Source organism: Sycon ciliatum, chromosome 7, assembly GCF_964019385.1.
Source record: "Sycon ciliatum chromosome 7, ocSycCili1.1, whole genome shotgun sequence".
NCBI lineage: Eukaryota > Metazoa > Porifera > Calcarea > Leucosolenida > Sycettidae > Sycon > Sycon ciliatum.
Genome location: NC_088649.1, coordinates 13,923,854 through 13,946,014, shown reverse-complemented (window position 1 = coordinate 13,946,014; position 22,161 = coordinate 13,923,854). Strand labels below are relative to the sequence as shown.

Below are 22,161 nucleotides of genomic sequence, written 5' to 3'. Positions count from 1 at the left end.
ATTTCACTACACGTATTTCTCGTAACACATCAATTCTTACTTCGTAGGTGTTTAGGTCCGGTCTTGCGTGACAGAGGTAGTTACTCTTAGTTAGCTTTCTCCATGATTGATTCTAAGAAACACGGACATTGATTCTAGCTTCGAACTGTTTCTTCTTTGTCTGCCTGTGCATTTTGTTCTCAAACAAATCCTTCGTTCAATGTGTTTATATTTTCGCGCTCTGCAGATTTGTTTGCCTCGCGCTCAGCTTTGTTTCCTTTTCTTTGTCAACTGCATTATTATGACGTATGACTTGTGTACGCACTTATCACGTGACCGTTTGACTGCATGCGCTATGCACGCTCTAGGCTAGTGCATTTGAGCGATCGTAGCGATCCGCTTTCCTTGCCGTTTCGTCTTCTTCGCTTCTTTACTCATTCGAGTCAGTGTCGCTGCACTAGTTTGTTTTGCAGTTTATCCACGTCGCAGTCGTTCATGGTCGCCATCTTTACATTTGATTTTGATGCGCAGCTGCATGCTGATGCAGCTGCCTTTTTCATTCTTTCGATGATCTTCTTTCCAATTTTATACTGAATCTACTGTATGTATTCTCTCACCCAAGTTTGCAACGGTTGTCGGTTGTAGCATGCCAAGGGTTGGATGCAGGGGTGGTTAATTAAGCTAGTAGTAGTAGAAACAATTCAGTAACAAGTGGTACCGAAACCCGATCGAACAGAGCCTCAGGACCGGTCGAGTGCTCGTGTAGAACTGCAGGAGGCAGTCGAGTGAATTTTAAGTATTTGTAGTGTTTGTGGTGTTGGTTTGAGCTACACCAGTGCAGTGGCAGTGTAACCATGGCATCCATCAAAATGGATGGTTACTTGAGAGCGTTCAAAGGAAAAGGCGAAGACTTCCAGTTGTTTTGGAGGAAGTTTTTGGTTCTGTGCCGATTACAGAAACTGTCGACGGAAACCGACCGCATGGCATCGTTGCCATTGTTTTTGGATGGTGATGCCTTCCACCTGTTTGAGCAGTTGTCTGATACTGACAAGGCCAGTGAATCAGCAGTAAAGAAGGCCCTGGAGTCTGCTTACACCATGACCCCGGCGGATGCGTTCCGCCAATTTAAAGCGCGGACGCTCCGGGACGATGAGCCCGTGGATACCTACGTCACCGACCTGAAGCGCTTATTGGCGCTGTCCGGCCACACATGTGCCGACGACAAGGATATGGTGTTGCTCGAGCAATTGTTGGATGGCCTGTCCTTGGACTATGGACGGCAGGTGCGCATGGCGAGCACGGAGTCAGACCTGACTGTCACTAAGTGCGTCGCCAAAGTCCGTGCTCTGCGATCTACGGACGACTCCTGCCGCAAGCGTGCCAGTGCATCGGGAGCTGTTGCCGCTGCTGCTCCGGAACTTCGCCAGTCCAGTGTGTTGTGCTTCAACTGCAATGAGGTGGGGCACGTCCAGCGCAACTGTCCACATCGCCGGTACCAGAAGGGCGGACGGCAGCAGAGGGGCAATGAGAAGCCACGCCCTCCGCCCAAGGAGCAGAGACCGCTTATGTGCTTCTTTTGCGATCAAGAGGGCCACATGAAGAGGGACTGTCGGTTGCGCCGCAAGTTCCTCGCCTCTTTGGCACAGTCCTCGGCAGCAGCTGCAGAGCCAGTGCAGTCTGACAGGTGCCTGTGCATGGCGAATTTGGCACGGCCGGGATTGCCAAAGGTCTTTGTTGATGTGTCCTGTGACACTGCATCGGGAGTCCGTGTGCGGTCCGTCATAGACACTGGTTCTACCCGGACGTTGGTGACGTCAGCACTTGTCGACCAGCTCGGGACTCCTGTGACGGCCCACACGGGCCAACCAGTGGTGGCGCTGGATGGCCAACCCTTGCGTATCCTGGGCAGTGCGCGGTTGAAGTTCGTCCGGGAAGATGATTGTGTCAGTATCCCCGCTGTCGCCATGGAGGTTCTCGTCGTTCCAAGTCTGTCTGTGGTCGGCACTGATGTTCTGCTTGGGTCTGACACTATTGCACAGTGTGGGGGTCTGCACCTGCGCTACGATGACGATGGCAGCTTGTGCTGCGTGACGCTCGGCCAGCATGCCGACGTGACAGCTAGTGTGGCCGACGTTCCACTGCGGCATGTCAGCTGTCAGACCGACGGGGACGACATCATCCTGACGTCCGACGATGGGTCAGTACGTTGGGACGCCACGCAGCGTTGCTGGACCCTCAACTGGCAATGGCGAGATGGCAAGCCACCGCATGCACCAGTCGGCCACGGGATCGGTGAGTATTCCCGCTCCAAACTGACAGACGAAGAAGAACGCAAGTTTGGTGCAGAGATCCAGGGCTGGATCGATGCTGGGTGGATGGTGCCTCACGACGAGGCTGTTCATGGTGCTCCGGAATGCGTCTTGCCGTTGTTGGCAGTCAGCCAGCCGCACAAGGCCAGCACACCTGTCCGTCCGTGTCTGGACTACCGGCTACTGAACGAACGACTGATCTCAAGTCCTGGTCTAGACGCCCCAGCATGTGCCGAGACGCTGCGGTCGTGGCGCGTCAAGTGCCCTGATGGTTATGTCCTGGTTGATCTGAAGAAGGCATACACTCAAACGCCTCTTATCCGGACGCCTCAGATACGGGCACGTCTCTCTACCGGGCACCTTCAGCTTGAGTTCCTATAGCACAAATGCGTCGAATTTGGGTTTTTTGAACTTTTTCCGTATGTGGAAGTGCTTATGTTTCACTGCCAACCTATGTAATCCCCACATTTTTATCAATGGGTTCCCTTTTGTATCCTCAACATGTGCAATACGTGCCAAATAAACTTCTTCAAAAAATGATACCATACATGGTAGATGAGTTATTCTGAGATACGGGCAAATCTGAGATACGGGCAGTGCCCGGTCCCAAGGTGCCCGGATAAGAGACGTCCGAGTGTACCTTCAAGTTCGTGTTCACCCTGATCTGCTGCGCTACCAGGTCGTGGTATGGCGAGGTCGCTCTTACGTCATGACGCGGATGGGATTCGGCCTGAACATTGCGCCGAAATTTATGGACATCATTGTGCGCTGGGTGACTCGAGAGTTTGATGACGTCGACAACTATATTGACGACGTTCGTGTACCTGTTGCCCTGACAGAGACGGTGACTGCGCGCCTGGCTAGCTATGGGCTGGAGACCAAGCCGGCGGAACCAATGCCTACCTCTCGTGTTCTCGGCTTGCAGTTGTCAACGCCGCCAGATGGCCGTACTGAGTGGCGCCGCCGTGACGGAGTCAAGACAGCGTTTGATGAGCCACTCACCAAGCGCAAGGTGTTTCAGTGGTGTGGGCGTCTCACCAGCCATTACCCCGTCGTTGGTTGGCTGCGGCCCGCGTGCAGTATGGCGAAACGTTTGGCGTGCCTAGAGAGTTGCGGCTGGGACGACACGGTGTCACCTGAGTTGCTGCAGATATGTGTTGACCTGCAGCACAGGCTCCACAATCATGATCCGGTGCGTGGTGTATGGCATGCGGATCTGACCAGTTCTGCTACTGTGTGGTGCGATGCTTCGGATCTTGCCCTCGGTGCGTCGTTGGAGATCGGGGGTGACGTGGTTGAAGATGGCACGTGGATGCGCCAAGTCAGCGATCGTCGCCACATCAACGTGGCTGAGTTGGACGCGGCCATCAAGGGCGTCAAGCTTGCAGTGTCATGGAATGTGCGGGATTTGCTGGTCAAAACCGACTCCAAGACAGTCGCTGCCTGGTTGGACCAAGTGTTCACCAATGCCCAGCGAGTGCGGACTAAGGGGTTGAATGATGTTCTCATTCAACGGCGTCTCCAGGTCCTTGCTGATCTACTCGATGTAACTGGTTTACGTGCACGAATCGAGTGGGTGCCCAGTGCAGAGAACCGTGCCGACGTTCTCACCCGTGTTCCGGACCTGTGGAATCAGCGTGCCAAGTCGTTGTTGCAGCGTGCTGAGCAGCCGCCTGATGTTCCTGAGCCGCCGCCTGCTGCTGATCCGGATGAGTGTGTCGCCGCTGCGCCAAGTGTCCACCTGCCGTGTGCACTTCGTTTGACCGACATTACCGCAGCTCAGGCCGATGACGCTACGCTACAGTCCGTCATCCGTGGCCTTCAACATGATCAGCCACTACCCAGTGAGTACCGTAATGTTCGTACGCAGTTGTTGCTTGATGATGGTGTATTGTATCGGTCTGTCAAATCGCCTGTTGATGGCATTGTGATAGTTCCTGTTGTGCCTGCTGCGTTAGTCTCTGCTGTGGTTTCTAATGCTCATGAAGTGTCTGGTCATGGCTCTTGGGAGAAGATGTACTATATGTTGCGTCAGTGCTGCTTCTTTCCTGGTCTTGCGTCTGTGTGTCAGAGTTTTGTGTCTCAGTGTTTGCAATGCAGTGCTGCTAACCCTCGTCGTGGTCCGTCTGTTGCTGCTTCGCGTCATGCTATTTCTGGTCGCCCATGGGGTGAGGTGGTGTTAGATGTTCTAGAGCTTGGCTCGAGTAATGGTTCCCCCTTTCATTGTGTCTTGGTGTGTGTTGACACTTTCACCAAGTGGGTTGAAATTGCTCCGCTACAGCGCCATGATGCTGCTTCTGTTGCTGCTGCTTTTGTGCGGATGTGTCAGGTCTGGGGTGCACCAGATTGTGTTCGTACGGATAATGGTACGGAATTTTGCAATGCCGTTGTGTCTTCCCTGTTTTCGGTTATGGGTGTTACTGTTCGTACTGGTGCTGTGCGTCACCCGCAATCACAAGGGTCTGCGGAGCGCATGAATCGCACTGTGCTCGGGCTGATGCGCAAGGTTTTAGATTCGTCCACTGGTGATTGGCTGTTGGACCTTGATATGCTCTTGTACTGCTACCGTAATCGCCCCCATAGTGCAACTGGTCTGTCGCCCATGCAAGCTATGGTTGGTTGGCAGCCACCTCATCTGTTAATTGCATCCGAGCCATTGCTGTACTCGGCGAGTCATTGGGTGGATACCCTGTCTGCTCGTTCAGCACGCATTCGAGATTTGGTGGATGATGCTTTGTCCCGAACAGACTTTATCGAGCCCGTCCAACCGTGCCCTTACCAGGTTGGTGATTGTGTCCTGTTGTTGCGTCCTGACCGTCACCAGAAACGTCAGTCTGCTTTTGAGGACGGTTGGGTTGTACAGTCTGTTGTTTCACCCTCCACTGTTAGTATTTCGAAGCCTGGTCGTCGAGACAAGACTGTCAATGTCGCCCTGTTGAAGTCTGTTCCCGTTCGTGAGCCTGCTGTTCTTAATGTTCCAGCTCCTGTTGTTGCTGAGTTGCCCGAGGAGGAGGAATCGCTGGTCAGTCTAGATTGGCCTATTCCTGTCGTTCAGCATGGTTATGGGTTGCGCGATCGTGCTTCGATTCGCCCCCCTGTTCGCCTCTCCTTGTAAATTCACCTGGGGGAGAGGTGTTGTGTAATCGTAGGTGACATTTACGTTTTGTTGTTCTTTCATATTATTAGTATTTTATTATCAGAGTATAATCAATTCGTTCGTTGTTGTCAACGTGTACACGAGGTACTGCTTGCCTTGAGTCAACAACACGGAATTCACGAGTTACGATTGTGCTTACTACGACGTTGCATGTTGTTTGTACATTTACAATCACGTACATGCAGCTTGGCAAGTTGTGTCACGATGCAATGCATACCAATTTATTTCACTACACGTATTTCTCGTAACACATCAATTCTTACTTCGTAGGTGTTTAGGTCCGGTCTTGCGTGACAGAGGTAGTTACTCTTAGTTAGCTTTCTCCATGATTGATTCTAAGAAACACGGACATTGATTCTAGCTTCGAACTGTTTCTTCTTTGTCTGCCTGTGCATTTTGTTCTCAAACAAATCCTTCGTTCAATGTGTTTATATTTTCGCGCTCTGCAGATTTGTTTGCCTCGCGCTCAGCTTTGTTTCCTTTTCTTTGTCAACTGCATTATTATGACGTATGACTTGTGTACGCACTTATCACGTGACCGTTTGACTGCATGCGCTATGCACGCTCTAGGCTAGTGCATTTGAGCGATCGTAGCGATCCGCTTTCCTTGCCGTTTCGTCTTCTTCGCTTCTTTACTCATTCGAGTCAGTGTCGCTGCACTAGTTTGTTTTGCAGTTTATCCACGTCGCAGTCGTTCATGGTCGCCATCTTTACATTTGATTTTGATGCGCAGCTGCATGCTGATGCAGCTGCCTTTTTCATTCTTTCGATGATCTTCTTTCCAATTTTATACTGAATCTACTGTATGTATTCTCTCACCCAAGTTTGCAACGGTTGTCGGTTGTAGCATGCCAAGGGTTGGATGCAGGGGTGGTTAATTAAGCTAGTAGTAGTAGAAACAATTCAGTAACACTGGGATCCATGTGCACACGCAGCACGTACATGTAGATGTACCTTTAGCAGCAATTTCCAACATGTCTCCGTGGCGCAATCGGTTAGCGCGTTCGGCTGTTAACCGAAAGGTTGGTGGTTCAAGCCCACCCGGGGACGACCTACCTTTTTGCATTCTTTTTCAAAATTTTGAGCAGAGACAAAAGAAAAAAGTGAGCTGTTCCCACACCGGGAATTGAACCCGGGCCGTCTGGGTGAAAACCAGAAATCCTGACCACTAGACCATATGGGACTTGCATATCACCCAGAATAACCAACATCAACAAAAGGCAACTTCCTAATCAATCACATTATTGCAATCGACTACGTTTTTTACTAACTTAATAACGTTAGGCCACCTAGAACTAATTCATTGTTTCGGGTCACTTCACTCATCCGTACCAGGGTCGGTCGGTCGGGTTTATTTTTTTATTTTATTAATTTATTTTATTTTAGTTGAGGGCATGTGCATACATGTACAATTGTGCATATCGAATAGCTTTTCTCCATCAAGCCAGTCGATCAAATCTGACTGTAGTCGATCCAGCGTAGCCATTGTCCCATCAGATCCAGGTCCCCTCAAGGACCAGATCTTGGCCTCGCTGGCAAACGAGTCTGACGAGCACTGAGCTCTCACCGAAGTCCTTGAGAACTTCTGCCAATGAACGACGCAGTGGCGGAGCTGCTGGAGTGATGCTGTTTCAGGACCGATTGCGAATCGGAGATAGAAGACAACGTCGTCACCAAGTGCTGCATCCTGTCAATTGGCTGCTTCTGAGTCGATGTCTGGACTGCTATTAATATTTTGGGTCGCGTGTACGTGTGTACATAGTCTAGTCATGCACATTTGCATGCACTAAAATTTAAAAAAGAATTGCGGTCGAGTGAAAAAAGACGGTCGGTCGGGTGACCCGAAACAACGAATTAATTCTGGGTGGCCTTATGCGGAACCTCTCAATTATGAGGAGTATAACCTATATATAGTCCATAAGCCCGTCTTTCTCTTCGTGTGTGCGGCTCTGCCTGGGTTAGAGTACATTCACAGGCATACACACCCAAAGGGGAAATTTTGGCTGGGCATGGCAGATGTCATGGTCACAAGGCCATAGAACTCCAGAAGCTGTGCTATATGATCCATCGTCCAGCTCTCCCCCCCCCACACACACACACTCACAGAATGTACAGCTGCGCTCGGTGAAATCCGACCCAAAGTGCAAAACTGGCATCCTGCGCCAGTTCCAATTACATCACTGTACTCGGGTACATGTGTACGTCCAGCCACATTCGCGTTACAGCCAGGGTGTCAAGGGCAGTGCAAGTTGAGAGCACCAAACATGCACTCTGGGTCAGACTTCACTGAGCACAGCTGTAGTACGGTAATCTTCCTACCGGTAGTGCATAATTCAGTGCAGGGACGGTTTACGTCAGTGTGATTGGAGTGCAGGGTTACAAGTGTGTCTTGAGAAACAACAGTATCGACTCTCTTCTCCTTACTTTCATTTACCCTTAATGTGGTGACTGCTTTACAAAGAGAGAGAGAGAGAGAGAGAGAGAGAGAGAGAGAGAGAGAGAGAGAGAGAGAGAGAGAGAGAGAGAGAGAGAGAGAGAGAGAGAGAGAGAGAGAGAGAGAGAGAGAGAGAGGGAGGGAGGGAGGGAGGGAGGGAGGGAGGGAGGGAGGGAGGGAGGGAGGGAGGGAGGGAGGGAGGGAGGGAGGGAGGGAGGGAGGGAGGGAGGGAGGGAGGGAGGGAGGGAGGGAGGGAGGGAGGGAGGGAGGGAGGGAGGGAGGGAGGGAGGGAGGGAGGGAGGGAGGGAGGGAGGGAGGGAGGGAGGGAGGGAGGGAGGGAGGGAGGGAGGGAGGGAGGGAGGGGATTCTGGTATTTGGGTTTTTTTCTCTTCAGACCAAATGTGGGGAAGTCGAATGCATTGGGCAGGTTCTGTCGCAGGAACATGGCCTATTGTTGATAAATGGTTATACGCCATTTTTCCAGAGGCAGGTAATCACCACACGACACAAGGGCGTCGGAAGCGGTACGACTGGTACGGCTCGAGCCGTACCACTTTTGGCTCCAGGTGGTCCACGCGAACGTCCAAATCCGGTGTAAAAAAAATGGAGGTACCGAGTTTGTACATGACCACGCGTGATCGTGAGCCGCGATCCGTCACCGGTGCACCAGTCAGGTCACTGCACCGTGTAACGCGTGACTAGACTGTCGACTACGGAACTGCATGGAATGTACATGTATGTACCTTTGGAGACCCTCTGAGAGGGGTATTTTGAGTGTTTTTTGAAAAAAATGTCACGGGCAACTTTCCCCCGCACCCCTCTGACTATCGGGCCGTACCACTTTCTACCTCCCTCCGACGCCCCTGCGACAACAGAGAGATGCAAAGTGGTTACCATGACGATCCGCCATCTCCGAACAGTTGATGATGAAAGCACTTATGATCTTATACTTATTCCCAGTTGGGGAAGTATCACTTTCAGCTGTGATTTCAAACTTGGAGAATTCATTGCCGATGTGCACTAGAGTAAGAACGTGTTTATAGGAAAGCTGACTGCTGGTTGAAAATCAAGATCGTACTCACTAGGATCATTTCTATAGTACGTATCCCGTCTTTGTTCTCCTACAAAGACAACCGCATAAGCCATGAGGATGACATGTAGCATCCTCCCCTGAGCGGGAAGCGCACCAGCACGACAGCATCCATGTTTGGATGCAAGAGTGCTGGTGATTGATGACCGTTTTGCACTGTCCTTCTGGTTAGTGTGGAGGGGGAGGCTGCTTTATGAGTGGCTCCTAAATATTTGAATTCAAAGAAGAGCGCCCCACCATCTTGTCCTTTCATGGTCATAATGTGGAGGTGGTGTCTTGCCTGTAGGTCATACGACACGTACCTTGTACACACATTACACGTTGTGCAGCCAATCCGTTCTCATTTTACCTTCGAGGGGATACGAGATCCACACAAAAACCTGCTAAGTGTGACCTTTGTACACTAAGGCTGTGGTTGTTTGGTCCGATCCGGATCCAGATCTAAGATCCGTCGGATCCTTCGGAATCAACCGATCACTTTTTTTTGGACCTTGGTTGTTGCCATGTTGACGAAGTAAAAAATGGCGCTGACAGGTAACACAAAAGGGCGAAAGTCATACTGACCGCGCGCGCGTCGTACGAAAAGTCAACAAAAAGTCGACTAGACGTACGACAATGGGTACAAAAATGATTTTTACCTGCCATATACGCACAAAGGTCACATTTGGATCCGATGGATCCAGTTCACCCTGCTCCCGGGGCAGGGTTGCTCGGATCCAAATCCGAAAGATCTGGATCCAGGTTCGACCAATCGATCACTGCAGATCCAGTGGATCTGGATCTGGATCCGACCAAACGATCACGGCCTAAGGTTCTCATACTGTACACACTTCGTTGCACTCTGCCATCTGATTTTCCTTTCCCTGGCTGTAAAATCAAGTTGGGGGGGGGGGGGAGGGGTACTTTACGGTACTTATGTTAGCTTAGCTGCTATACTGTTGGATTGTGAAAAGTTGGGAAATCTGTGTCTCCCTTGCCCATTGGACCCACCTGGGTTCATCACAAGGTACTGGAGATCATCACCCCCTTCCGTGGAAGACACAATCGGTCATAATCTCTGGGATTTGTGTGCCAGCAAGAAACAGACTTGGACCAAACCGAGTCGCATGTGTTCAGCTATAAGACGCATTCATTGCCAACGAGCACTCTCACAACCGGCGCCAAGAGTGCATAAACAAGAGTATGCAACTGTGGTTATGGCCCAGTGCGCGGCGCGCTGCCTTCATTACGTAACTTGCCTTCATCACGCTCTGAAAGCATGCATTCAAACTCACAATTTCTCGTACGAGCCCATCCGTTTTTGCTCGATTCGTTCCAGTACCTACGCGATCTCTGAATTCTGGCGTGTGAACTCCAGTTCCGTACGAAAGTTCATTTCAAACCAGAGAGAAAGTGCGGTGTTTGATTTTCCGCAGTGCGCGGACTGCAGCTGAATGATGTAATGAAGGCAGCGCGCCGCGCATCTGGCCCATAGAAAAGAGATCACAGTTGCATACTCTTGTTTATGGACTCTTGCCGGCGCCCCATGCAATCTCAGGACAGAGATTTAAAAAAAAGAGAGCGCCCAACGTGGGGCTCGAACCCACGACCCTGAGATTAAGAGTCTCATGCTCTACCGACTGAGCTAGCCGGGCTGCTACATGAGAAACTATAATGTCATCGAAGAGAACAATTCTGTGTATGATTACATACAACAGTGACCGGCAGTCTCAGTGTGCTAGTCCTGGATGTTTTCTCAAGGGAGAATGCATGTCTTAGTGGCTTTACAGTGCCGGCAACTGAACTCCGACTCCTGAGCGGTGCGCTCACATCGCAAAGACCCAATACAGGATTGTAACACGACGAAATGGAGACCGCTAGGATGTGAACGCACTTCCCGGGGGCGGATTTCAGTTGCCGGCACTGTAGCATGATCCACCTGTAGTAAAGTGTCCTCGTTCAAGTCCGGTTTGTGACGGTCACTGTTGCTTTCTTCAGACTTTTTCTTGTTCCATTCTATCACGCTGATGACTGTAGACAGAGGATGGTGGAACTGAAGTGCACCGATGGAAAGTGGATAGGTTTTTCGGACATTCAGGGCAGTCGTCAATAGACCAGTAATGCATACGGCACAGCAAAATGCATGGAATCTACAACTGCTGTGGACCGTGCAATGTAATTTTCACCGTCAGAGATCTCACTTCCACAGTTTCACAATCAACGGTGTTTGTCGTAAAGGCAAGTGCCAGGGGTATCATCTATATGCATGTTGGTGAGCAGTCTATAAGAGGAGCAACTTCACTGTTGTATCTCATCAAACAAATGAATTCTTCTCTTCGATGACATTGAGCTTCTTATGTAGCAGCCCGGCTAGCTCAGTCGGTAGAGCATGAGACTCTTAATCTCAGGGTCGTGGGTTCGAGCCCCACGTTGGGCGCACTCTTTTTTTTTTGGTCCTGTATTGAATGGTGAATCGTACACATCCTGTGGCCGTTTCAGCGCTGGACAGCGTTTACCTGAGGCACCGCACCGGTACTGCCATTGTATTGGCCCAGTACAGGGCATGCGTATTGACCCAAGCACGTAGTTGAACTACTCTTTTTCCAAGTGGAAATAGTGATGTCATGTACCAGATCTCTCGCCTTTCCCCATCAAAGTATATGCAATTCAGAGTTAGGGACATTTCCATGTTATGGCCATTGCCTAGTCCCGGACTGTCCGGATAAGAGAGATATGACTGTATCCCTATATTGAGGATACTGTGGGATGTGTACGGTACGATCTCTCGTTGCAGTTTAGATTGCTGTGCAGGCGAGCATAGACCTGTACAGCAACCAGTTCACTGTGCATTGCCACGTGATGTATGTACAAGTATTACCAAGAGTGCATAAACAAGAGTATGCAACTGTGGTGATGGGCAGTGCGTGGCGCACTGCCTTCATTGCGTAACTTGCCTTCATCACGCTCTGAAAGCATGCATTCAAACTCACAATTTCTCGTACGAGCCAATCCGTTTTTGCTCGATTCGTTCCAGTACCTACGCGATATCTAAATTCTGGCGCGTGAACTCCAGTTCCGTACGAAAGTTCATTTCAAACCAGAGGGAAAGTGCAGTGTTTGATTTTCCGCAGTGCGCGGACTGCAGCTGAATGATGTAATGAAGGCAGCGCGCCGCGCATCTGGCCCATAGAAAAGAGATCACAGTTGCATACTCTTGTTTATGGACTCTTGGTATTACATGTACGCGTGTGACTTGATGACAAGAGTACAATGAGACCCGGAGTGTGCTGTTCACCACCCTACACAGCCTTATCCAGGTGACTGTGTGGGGTGTTGTTATTATAATGACGTATTGTTTTCCTGTGTGATGACATTCCCCAAACTGTCTTCGCCTAGTCGCGTGCATGTATGATATGAGCATGCGCGAGGTTGTATTCGAGAGTCCTTTTGTCAGTCTTCTTTTTCGTCTATTTGAGTGTTGTCTTCTTTTCCGTCATGTCAAGAATAATAATAATAATAATAATAATAATTTAAACAATCGACGAGGAGACAATAGTCGTAAAATGGCAATAAATAAGATAAATTGTGCACTCATAACAACAGCAAAAATGAAGAAAGTTTGCACCTTTGCAATGTGTGAATATAATTTTTGTACTTGTTAGCTGCTGTATTTCTACCTGAAACCATATTAGCTACATGTATATAAGTGTGTGTTTTAGTTATTACATTTTTATGTGACGGCGTTCCACTGATGACAGTCACAAGAAAACGTTATGGAACTTGACTTTCTTCATTTTTGCTGTTGTTATGAGTGCACAATTTATCTTATTTATTGCGTTGAATAATAATAATAATAATAATAATAATAATAATAATAATCATAATCTTGTCCCTTTGGTTTTTAGGTTTTATTTATTTATTTATTTTTGTTTTTGTTTTTTCACTTTCTTTTTGCTGTCCCACCCATGGAAATATTTCCCGGTGGGTCTGGCTTATCGCCTTCGAAAGAAGTGAATAAAGGAGAAATAATAATAATAATAATAATAATGTAACAAACAAGTGTAAAGAAAGAGAAGAAACACATGAGAACGAGTTATGCAGCAACTATCTTTTTTACATTCTATTACTGGCTCAGTATCCGAGTTTAACAAACAAGTCTCGTCCTTTGGGTCCTGCGTCCCGGGAACGGAATGGCTGTGATTCCGTTACCGTATTCATTGTACAAACTACACCACATACTGTAGTGCACGGTGGTCTTGTTCATAAATTTACAACCAACTTGTGTGTGTGTGTGTGTCCACCAAATACAACTTGTCTCCGTGGCGCAATCGGTTAGCGCGTTCGGCTGTTAACCGAAAGGATGGTGGTTCAAGCCCACCCGGGGACGACCTGAACTTATTTTTTTCTCGCATTTCCGAATAATTTGGGCACAAAAGAAGAAAAAAGATAGCGTGTTCCCACACCGGGAATTGAACCCGGGCCGTCTGGGTGAAAACCAGAAATCCTAACCACTAGACCATATGGGACTTGCACATTCATTGATGTAGTGGTGTGAATCTCAAATCCAAGTAGGCTGCAGACTGGTGGCTGCAATTGCCAGTGTTGATGTACAATTGTACATGTCCGGTATGTCGAAAACAAGAGAACATAAAACCGAGAATGAGCTTCTGACTTTTCTGTATCGGTGTCTGCCACGGCAAAACTCCTGGATTACATCATATTTTCGTACAGATAAGATAAGGTAAGAATGATAAGACCAGCCTAAGATAAGACCAGCCTAAGATAAGACCAGCCTAAGATAAGACCAGCCTAAGATAAGACCAGCCTAAGATAAGACAAGCCTAAGATAAGACCAGCCTAAGATAAGACCAGCCTAAGATAAGACCAATTCATTGCATTCCCAACTCATCACAACCACGCGCTCTTCAGCCGAACCATACAGACACCAGCAAGGACACTTCCGTTGAGAGATAATATTGCTCCACGCCTCTAGACAGCTGTTTCGCTCCCTGTCGGAGCTCATCAGTAGAGGATGATAATGATGATAATGGAGAAATGATCAGTCTTATACACCAGAAATGGCGCAAGTGCGCGCTTTCCACATATATCAATGGCATATGCAAGCTGCTAAAATGGTAAAGTGTGAGAACAGCGATAAATAATCATAGGCCGCGCTCATTGGTGGAGAAACACACCACACAGGCGACGAAACTCTTACGCGGAATACTGATGCCAATGGAAAGTACATGTATGTTGTTTATTATTATGATGTTGCAATGTCCATGTATGCAGGCGAGGCGAGACTCACCGCCGAGATCCCCCTCATGTTGATAAAATCAGCCAGATTTCTACAGAGCAAGCCAGACTTCTACAGATGTCAACAGTGCAGTGCCACAAATTTCTAACGTAGCAAAGGCATCATGGAATTTCTTCATAAACTGGTGTTCGATAGAGCCGACAATAATCAATAAAACCAATAATATCAATCGTTAACGATATTGGTTGATCGTTAGGAGTTACTGAATGATCGTTTCAGCCCTACCGGAAGCAAATCTGAATAGGAACAGGAGAGACAAGGACAGTAACATTGTCCACAACTTTGTGACAAGGAGGGACAATATATCATAAGATCAGTGTTATCAACCTGTTCTTAGACCGACCAAATCAACTTGTCTCCGTGGCGCAATCGGTTAGCGCGTTCGGCTGTTAACCGAAAGGTTGGTGGTTCAAGCCCACCCGGGGACGACCTAACTTTTTAGCAATTTTTCCCTGTATACTACTACAAAAGAAAAAGAAAAAAGATAAGGTGTTCCCACACCGGGAATTGAACCCGGGCCGTCTGGGTGAAAACCAGAAATCCTAACCACTAGACCATATGGGAGGTGGATGTAAAAGTGAAAACACAAATGTGTACAAAGCACCTTTCACGCTCGAAAAGCTTCACCATTCCGAATCTGGCTTGGTCGACGGGGTGGGGTGGGGGTGAGGAACGATTATATGCTCAAACAGTTCGTGTGGTTACGCCTTCTGGAACATCATGGGTATGCTGGGGTGAGGGATATAGGGAGATGACGACCGTTCAGACTCTCTGTGCATTATAGTCTCCTGCTTGGAAAGTTTGAATTACGCCCATTCCCATAGATAAGAATGTTGGAAACCGGGGCATCTATGAAACTACACACTAGCCTTGCTTCTAACTAAGAACTCGTACAGAAATCCAGGTCCAGATGCAGTATCTCATGGCGTACCACTCACCCTGCAGAGACTGCAACGCGGTGTGACACCGTGGTGTGTGTAGAAGAGGAAAGTACACCCATCTTATGCCAGTACACTCAATCTGCCAGTACACTCAATCTGCCAGTACACTCAATCTGCCAGTACACTCAATCTGCCAGTACACTCAATCTGCCAGTACACTCAATCTGCCAGTACACTCAATCTGCCAGAACACTCAATCTGCCAGTACACTCAATCTGCCAGAACACTCAATCTGCCAGTACACTCAATCTGCCAGTACACTCAATCTGCCAGTACACTCAATCTGCCAGTACACTCAATCTGCCAGTGCACATTCTCTGCTTTTGTTTGGAGCAAAAACTGATTTGTTGTACCTTTGGCAGGCCTGAGTGGAAGATAATTAATGACTTCTCGACCATAGTGAGTAGGCTACTGTTCATCTTTGTTCGTACGACTTGTAACGTTACTAAACAGGATATACGTGTGCTGGGAAAGCACTTACTCCTGACGTGACTGCCATTGTGTCTTGTATTGTCCTGCGCCGCAGTGCTTGCATACTTGTAGGAACATAGGAACCTTCGACCAATGGCCACTAGACCTTTCAAGTGGTGCAGTCGTGGAGACCCGCGCAAACCGACCGCCTATGTTGTCACCAGAAGAAGGTATTGGAACTCGAGCAGATGATAAGGTACAGTCTCTTTGACGATGCTGTGTTCATGGTAGCGCACCTGTCAACCATTCCGATTTGGCCGGGGACCGTCCCGATATCGAGGGTGGTAATATGCACCCAGAAGTATGTTTGTCGTATGCCTCACAGGTACATTTGTACACATTTCATACCTAGGTATGTCATTGTCCCGATCTCAGGTTTACAAAGGTTGGCAGGTATGATCTCGATTGACCACTACGCTGGAAATACAGCAGCCCGGCTAGCTCAGTCGGTAGAGCATGAGACTCTTAATCTCAGGGTCGTGGGTTCGAGCCCCACGTTGGGCGCTCAATTTATTTTGGAAATATTGATCACACTATACTCTCTAGAGCAGGGCGTGGTAAGATTGTGGAGTGGTAAAGAGCTTTGTCTTTCGGTACAGCCAGCGTTACGCAAGTGGTGCTCGCGTGATCAAATTACCATGGATACCCTCGGCATGGCAATACCGGTGCCATTGTTGCAAAAGAAGGATCCACGAGCGGGATTCGAACCCAGCACCCCTGTCTTTCCGGGACAGTGCCCTTCCGATTAGGCTACCGGGGATCACACACACACACACTCATGGGTCCTTCTTGCTACACCGTTGTGCCAGGACTACATATACAGGAAAAGCAGAATGTGCAGGCCGGATTACATTTTACTCATGTAGTGCGTACAAGCAGGATTCGAGCAGGTCTCTTTCTGCACAACTGCAGCTCAGTTGTACGCACTGCGCCATTTCCCGCCTCAGATCTGCGCTCAATATGATGTAATCACGGAATTCCGCCGTGACAGACACCCATAGTAGAAAAGGCCCCAAGCTGCACACTCTGGTTTTCATGTACTCTTGGTTGTGTAAATAGCCTCTTTCGTCAGTAGGTCACATGATGTTGGCCATGTTTGGCAGTTCCCAGAGGCCATGTGCAGTTGCTATGCAAAAAAGGCGTTTACGGTTCATGTAGAAACTCGGTGAGACCCAGTTTTCTGCATCCATAGGAACGCCGCCACCCTCTGGGATCCATGTGCACACGCAGCACGTACATGTAGATGCATCTTTAGCAGCAATTTCCAACATGTCTCCGTGGCGCAATCGGTTAGCGCGTTCGGCTGTTAACCGAAAGGTTGGTGGTTCAAGCCCACCCGGGGACGACCTACCTTTTTGCATTCTTTTTCAAAATTTTGAGCAGAGACAAAAGAAAAAAGTGAGCTGTTCCCACACCGGGAATTGAACCCGGGCCGTCTGGGTGAAAACCAGAAATCCTAACCACTAGACCATATGGGAGGTGGTTGTAGAAGTGAAAACACAAATGTGTACAAAGCACCTTTCACGCTCGAGAAGCTTCACCATTCCGAATCTGGCTTGGTCGACGGAGTGGGGTGGGGGTGAGGAACGATTATATGCTCAAACAGTTCGTGTGGTTACGCCTTCTGAAACATCATGGGTATGCTGGGGTGAGGGATATAGGGAGATGACGACCGTTCAGACTCTCTGTGCATTATAGTCTCCTGCTTGGAAAGCTTGAATTACGCCCATTCCCATAGATAAGAATGTTGGAAACCGGGGCATTTATGAAACTTCACACTAGCCTTGCCGCAAGTTCTAACTAAGAACGCGTACAGAAATCCAGGTCCAGATGCAGTATCTCATGGCGTACCACTCACCCTGCAGAGACTGCAACGCGGTGTGACGCTGTGGTGTGTGTAGAAGAGGAAAGTACACCCATCTAGTTTGCCAGTACACTCAATCTGCCAGTACACATCCTCTGCTTTTGTTTGGAGTTTGTTGTACCTTTGGCGGGCCTGAGTGGAAGATAATTAATGACTTCACGACCATGTTGAGTAGGCTACTGTTCATCTTTGTTCGTACGCCTTGTAACGTTACTAAACAGGATATATATGTGCTGGGAAAGCACTTACTCCTGACGTGACTGCCATTGTGTCTTGTATTGTCCTGCGCCGCAGTGCTTGCATACTTGTAGGAACATAGGAACCTTCGACCAATGACCACTAGACCTTTCAAGCGGTGCAGTCGTGGAGACCCGCGCAAACCGACTGCCTCTGTTGTCACCAGCTAGAAGGTGTTGGAACTCGAGCAGATGACAAGGTGCAGTCTCTTTGACGATGCTGTGTTTATGGTAGCGCACCTGTCAACCATTCCGATTTGGCCAGGACCGTCCCGATATCGAGGGTGGTAACAGGCACCCAGAAGTATGTTTGTCACATGCCTCACAGGTACATTTGTACACATTTCATACCTAGGTATGTCATTGTCCCGATCTCAGGTTTACAAAGGTTGACAGGTATGATCTCGATTGACCACTACGCTGGAAATACGGCAGCCCGGCTAGCTCAGTCGGTAGAGCATGAGACTCTTAATCTCAGGGTCGTGGGTTCGAGCCCCACGTTGGGCGCTTAATTTTTTTTGGAAATATTGATCACACTATACTCTCTAGAGCAGGGCGTGGTAAGGCGAGACCAAAATAAAATCGAGATTCCCGGACAACAGGTACGCGGTTTACCCGTCCAATTTTTCTATATTTCGGCCAACGATGGCCCTGATCTGTACATCAGGGAGTCGTACAAGCTCGGGTTTGTGGAACTCCACGTCACAGATCTACTCACACGATCAGTACTGTACATGTATGAACTGTTTAAAAAAAATGGCTTTGGCTCGATTTTGGTGCGGGAGGGCCCGGCAATCTCTATTTCATTTTGGTCTCGCCTAAGATTGTGGAGTGGTAAAGAGCTTTGCTCTTGGTACAGCCAGCGTTACGCAAGTGGTGCTCGCGTGATCAAATTACTATGGATACCCTCGGCATGGCAATACCGGTGCCATTGTTGCAAAAGAAGGATCCACGAGCGGGATTCGAACCCAGCACCCCTGTCTTTCCGGGACAGTGCCCTTCCGATTAGGCTACCGGGGATCACACACACACACACTCATGGGTCCTTCTTGCTACACCGTTGTGCCAGGACTACATATACAGGAAAAGCAGAATGTGCAGGCCGGATTACATTTTACTCATGTAGTGCGTACAAGCAGGATTCGAGCAGGTCTCTTTCTGCACAACTGCAGCTCAGTTGTACGCACTGCGCCATTTCCCGCCTCAGATCTGCGCCCAATATGATGTAATCACGGAATTCCGCCGTGACAGACACCCATAGTAGAAAAGGCCCCAAGCTGCACACTCTGGTTTTCATGTACTCTTGGTTGTGTAAATAGCCTCTTTCGTCAGTAGGTCACATGATGTTGGCCATGTTTGGCAGTTCCCAGAGGCCATGTGCAGTTGCTATGCAAAAAAGGCGTTTACGGTTCATGTAGAAACTCGGTGAGACCCAGTTTTCTGCATCCATAGGAACGCCGCCACCCTCTGGGATCCATGTGCACACGCAGCACGTACATGTAGATGCATCTTTAGCAGCAATTTCCAACATGTCTCCGTGGCGCAATCGGTTAGCGCGTTCGGCTGTTAACCGAAAGGTTGGTGGTTCAAGCCCACCCGGGGACGACCTACCTTTTTGCATTCTTTTTCAAAATTTTGAGCAGAGACAAAAGAAAAAAGTGAGCTGTTCCCACACCGGGAATTGAACCCGGGCCGTCTGGGTGAAAACCAGAAATCCTAACCACTAGACCATATGGGACTTGCATATCACCCAGAATAACCAATTTCAACAAAAGGCAACTTTCCTGATCAATCACATTATTGCAATCGACTACATTTTTTACTAACTTAATAACGTTATGCGGAACCTCTGAATTATGAGGAGTGTAACCTATATATAGTCCATAATCCCGTCTTTCTCTTCGTGTGTGCGGCTCTGCCTGGGTTAGAGTACATTCACAGGCATACACACACAAAGGGGAAATTTTGGCTGGGCATGGCAGATGTCATGGTCACAAGGCCATAGAACCCCAGAAGCTGTGCTATATGATCCATCGTCCAGCTCCCCCCCCCCCCCCCCCCCCCCACACACACACACACACTCACAGAATGTACAGCTGCGCTCGGTGAAATCCGACCCAAAGTGCAAAACTGGCATCCTGCGCCAGTTCCAATTACATCACTGTACTGGCACATGTGTGCGTCCAGCCACATTCGCGTTACAGCCAGGGTGTCAAGGGCAGTGCAAGTTGAGAGCACCAAACATGCACTCTGGGTCAGACTTCACTGAGCACAGCTGTAGTACGGTTGTGCATGTTTCAGTGCAGGGACGGTTTACGTCAGTGTGATTGGAGTGCAGGGTTACAAGTGAGTCTTGAGAAACAACAGTATCGACTCTCTTCTCCTTACTTTCATTGACCCGTAATGTGGTGACTGCTTTACAAAGAGAGAGAGAGAGAGAGGGAGGGAGGGGATTCTGGTATTTGGGTTTTTTCTCTTCGGACCAAATGTGGGGAAGTCGAATGCATTGCCGGGGCAGGTTCTGTCGCAGGAACATGGCCTATTGTTGATAAATGGTTATACGCCATTTTTCCAGAGGCAGGTAATCACCACACGACACAAGGGCGTCAGAAGCGGTACGACTGGTACGGCTCGAGCCGTACCACTTTTGGCTCCAGGTGGTCCACGCGGACGTCCAAATCCGGTGTAAAAAAATGGGGGTACCGAGTTTGTACATGACCACGCGTGATCGTGAGCCGCGATCCGTCACCGGTGCACCAGTCAGGTCACTGCACCGTGTAACACGTGACTAGACTGTCGACTACGGAACTGCATGGCATGTACATGTATGTACCTTTGGAGACCCTCTGAGAGGGGTATTCTGAGTGTTTTTTGAAAAAAATGTCACGGGGCAACTTTCCCCCGCACCCCCTCTGACTGTCGAGCCGTACCACTTTCTACCTCCCTCCGACGCCCCTGCGACAACAGAGAGATGCAAAGTGGTTACCATGACGATCCGCCATCTCCGAACAGTTGATGATGAAAGCACTTATGATCTTATACTTATTCCCAGTTGGGGAAGTATCACTTTCAGCTGTGATTTCAAACTTGGAGAATTCGTTGACGATGTGCACTAGAGTAAGAACGTGTTTATAAGAAAGCTGGCTGCTGGTTGAAAATCAAGATCGTACTCACTAGGATCATTTCTATAGTACGTATCCCGTCTTTGTTCTCCTACAAAGACAACCGCATAAGCCATGAGGATGACATGTAGCATCCTCCCCTGAGCGGGAAGCGCACCAGCACGACAGCATCTATGTTTGGATGCAAGAGTGCTGGTGATTGATGACTGTTTTGCACTGTCCTTCTGGTCAGTGTGGAGGGGGAGGCTGCTTTATGAGTGGCTCCTAAATATTTGAATTCAAAGAAGAGCGCCCCACCATCTTGTCCTTTCGTGGTCATAATGTGGAGGTGGTGTCTTGCCTGTAGGTCATACGACACGTACCTTGTACACACATTGCACGTTGTGCAGCCAATCCGTTCTCATTTTACCTTCGAGGGGATACGAGATCCACACAAAAACCTGCTAAGTGTGACCTTTGTACACTAAGGCTGTGGTCGTTTGGTCCGATCCGGATCCAGACCTAAGATCCGTCGGATCCTTCGGAATCAACCGATCACTTTTTTTTGGACCTTGGTTGTTGCCATGTTGACGAAGTAAAAAATGGCGCTGACAGGTAACACAAAAGGGCAAAAGTCATACTGACCGCGCGCGCGTCGTACGAAAAGTCAACAAAAAGTCGACTAGACGTACGACAATGGGGACAAAAATGATTTTTACCTGCCATATACGCACAAAGGTCACATTTGGATCCGATGGATCCAGTTCACCCTGCTCCCGGGGCAGGGTTGCTCGGATCCAAATCCGAAAGATCTGGATCCAGGTTCGACCAATCGATCACTGCAGATCCAGTGGATCTGGATCTGGATCCGACCAAACGATCACGGCCTAAGGTTCTCATACTGTACACACTTCGTTGCACTCTGCCATCTGATTTTCCTTTCCCTGGCTGTAAAATCAAGTTGGGGGCGGGGGGTACTTTACGGTACTTATGTTAGCTTAGCTGCTATACTGTTGGATTGTGAAAAGTTGGGAAATCTGTGTCTCCCTTGCCCATTGGACCCACCTGGGTTCATCACAAGGTACTGGAGATCATCACCCCCTTCCGTGGAAGACACATAATCTCTGGGATTTGTGTGCCAGCAAGAAACAGACTTGGACCAAACCGAGTCGCATGTGTTCAGCTATAAGACGCATTCATTGCCAACGAGCACTCTCACAACCGGCGCCAAGAGTGCATAAACAAGAGTATGCAACTGTGGTTATGGCCCAGTGCGCGGCGCG

At 48.9% G+C, this 22,161-nt stretch overlaps 1 long non-coding RNA gene and 16 other non-coding genes across 18 annotated transcripts in view; 11 read left to right on the top strand and 6 right to left on the bottom strand.

The window, feature by feature from the left end:
* LOC135821057 (uncharacterized) overlaps nucleotides 1–22,161 on the top strand; it is a 53,960-nt gene that overhangs the window by 23,890 nt on the left and 7,909 nt on the right. Inside the window, exons 4-5 of one of the 2 annotated variants that reach the window (XR_010554282.1) lie at nucleotides 15,733–15,873; nucleotides 17,836–17,942. This is a non-coding gene — a long non-coding RNA (uncharacterized LOC135821057). Of the gene's footprint in view, nucleotides 1–15,732; nucleotides 15,874–17,835; nucleotides 17,943–22,161 lie in introns of those variants that run through there. The other variant, XR_010554281.1, reaches the window with a different exon arrangement.
* Nucleotides 6,422–6,495, top strand: Trnan-guu (transfer RNA asparagine (anticodon GUU)). Its single transcript has one exon. It is a non-coding gene; the product is annotated as a tRNA-Asn (tRNA).
* Nucleotides 6,557–6,628, bottom strand: Trnae-uuc (transfer RNA glutamic acid (anticodon UUC)). The gene has a single exon. It is a non-coding gene; the product is annotated as a tRNA-Glu (tRNA).
* On the top strand, nucleotides 8,948–9,171 carry LOC135821951 (small nucleolar RNA U3). Its single transcript, XR_010554441.1, has one exon. It is a non-coding gene; the product is annotated as a small nucleolar RNA U3 (small nucleolar RNA).
* Trnak-cuu (transfer RNA lysine (anticodon CUU)) lies at nucleotides 10,531–10,603 on the bottom strand. The gene has a single exon. It is a non-coding gene; the product is annotated as a tRNA-Lys (tRNA).
* Nucleotides 11,313–11,385, top strand: Trnak-cuu (transfer RNA lysine (anticodon CUU)). Its single transcript has one exon. It is a non-coding gene; the product is annotated as a tRNA-Lys (tRNA).
* On the top strand, nucleotides 13,262–13,335 carry Trnan-guu (transfer RNA asparagine (anticodon GUU)). The gene has a single exon. It is a non-coding gene; the product is annotated as a tRNA-Asn (tRNA).
* Nucleotides 13,403–13,474, bottom strand: Trnae-uuc (transfer RNA glutamic acid (anticodon UUC)). The gene has a single exon. It is a non-coding gene; the product is annotated as a tRNA-Glu (tRNA).
* Trnan-guu (transfer RNA asparagine (anticodon GUU)) lies at nucleotides 14,620–14,693 on the top strand. The gene has a single exon. It is a non-coding gene; the product is annotated as a tRNA-Asn (tRNA).
* Trnae-uuc (transfer RNA glutamic acid (anticodon UUC)) lies at nucleotides 14,758–14,829 on the bottom strand. Its single transcript has one exon. It is a non-coding gene; the product is annotated as a tRNA-Glu (tRNA).
* Nucleotides 16,109–16,181, top strand: Trnak-cuu (transfer RNA lysine (anticodon CUU)). The gene has a single exon. It is a non-coding gene; the product is annotated as a tRNA-Lys (tRNA).
* Nucleotides 16,949–17,022, top strand: Trnan-guu (transfer RNA asparagine (anticodon GUU)). The gene has a single exon. It is a non-coding gene; the product is annotated as a tRNA-Asn (tRNA).
* Trnae-uuc (transfer RNA glutamic acid (anticodon UUC)) lies at nucleotides 17,084–17,155 on the bottom strand. Its single transcript has one exon. It is a non-coding gene; the product is annotated as a tRNA-Glu (tRNA).
* On the top strand, nucleotides 18,212–18,284 carry Trnak-cuu (transfer RNA lysine (anticodon CUU)). Its single transcript has one exon. It is a non-coding gene; the product is annotated as a tRNA-Lys (tRNA).
* On the top strand, nucleotides 19,309–19,382 carry Trnan-guu (transfer RNA asparagine (anticodon GUU)). Its single transcript has one exon. It is a non-coding gene; the product is annotated as a tRNA-Asn (tRNA).
* On the bottom strand, nucleotides 19,444–19,515 carry Trnae-uuc (transfer RNA glutamic acid (anticodon UUC)). Its single transcript has one exon. It is a non-coding gene; the product is annotated as a tRNA-Glu (tRNA).
* LOC135821956 (small nucleolar RNA U3) lies at nucleotides 20,938–21,161 on the top strand. The gene has a single exon (XR_010554445.1). It is a non-coding gene; the product is annotated as a small nucleolar RNA U3 (small nucleolar RNA).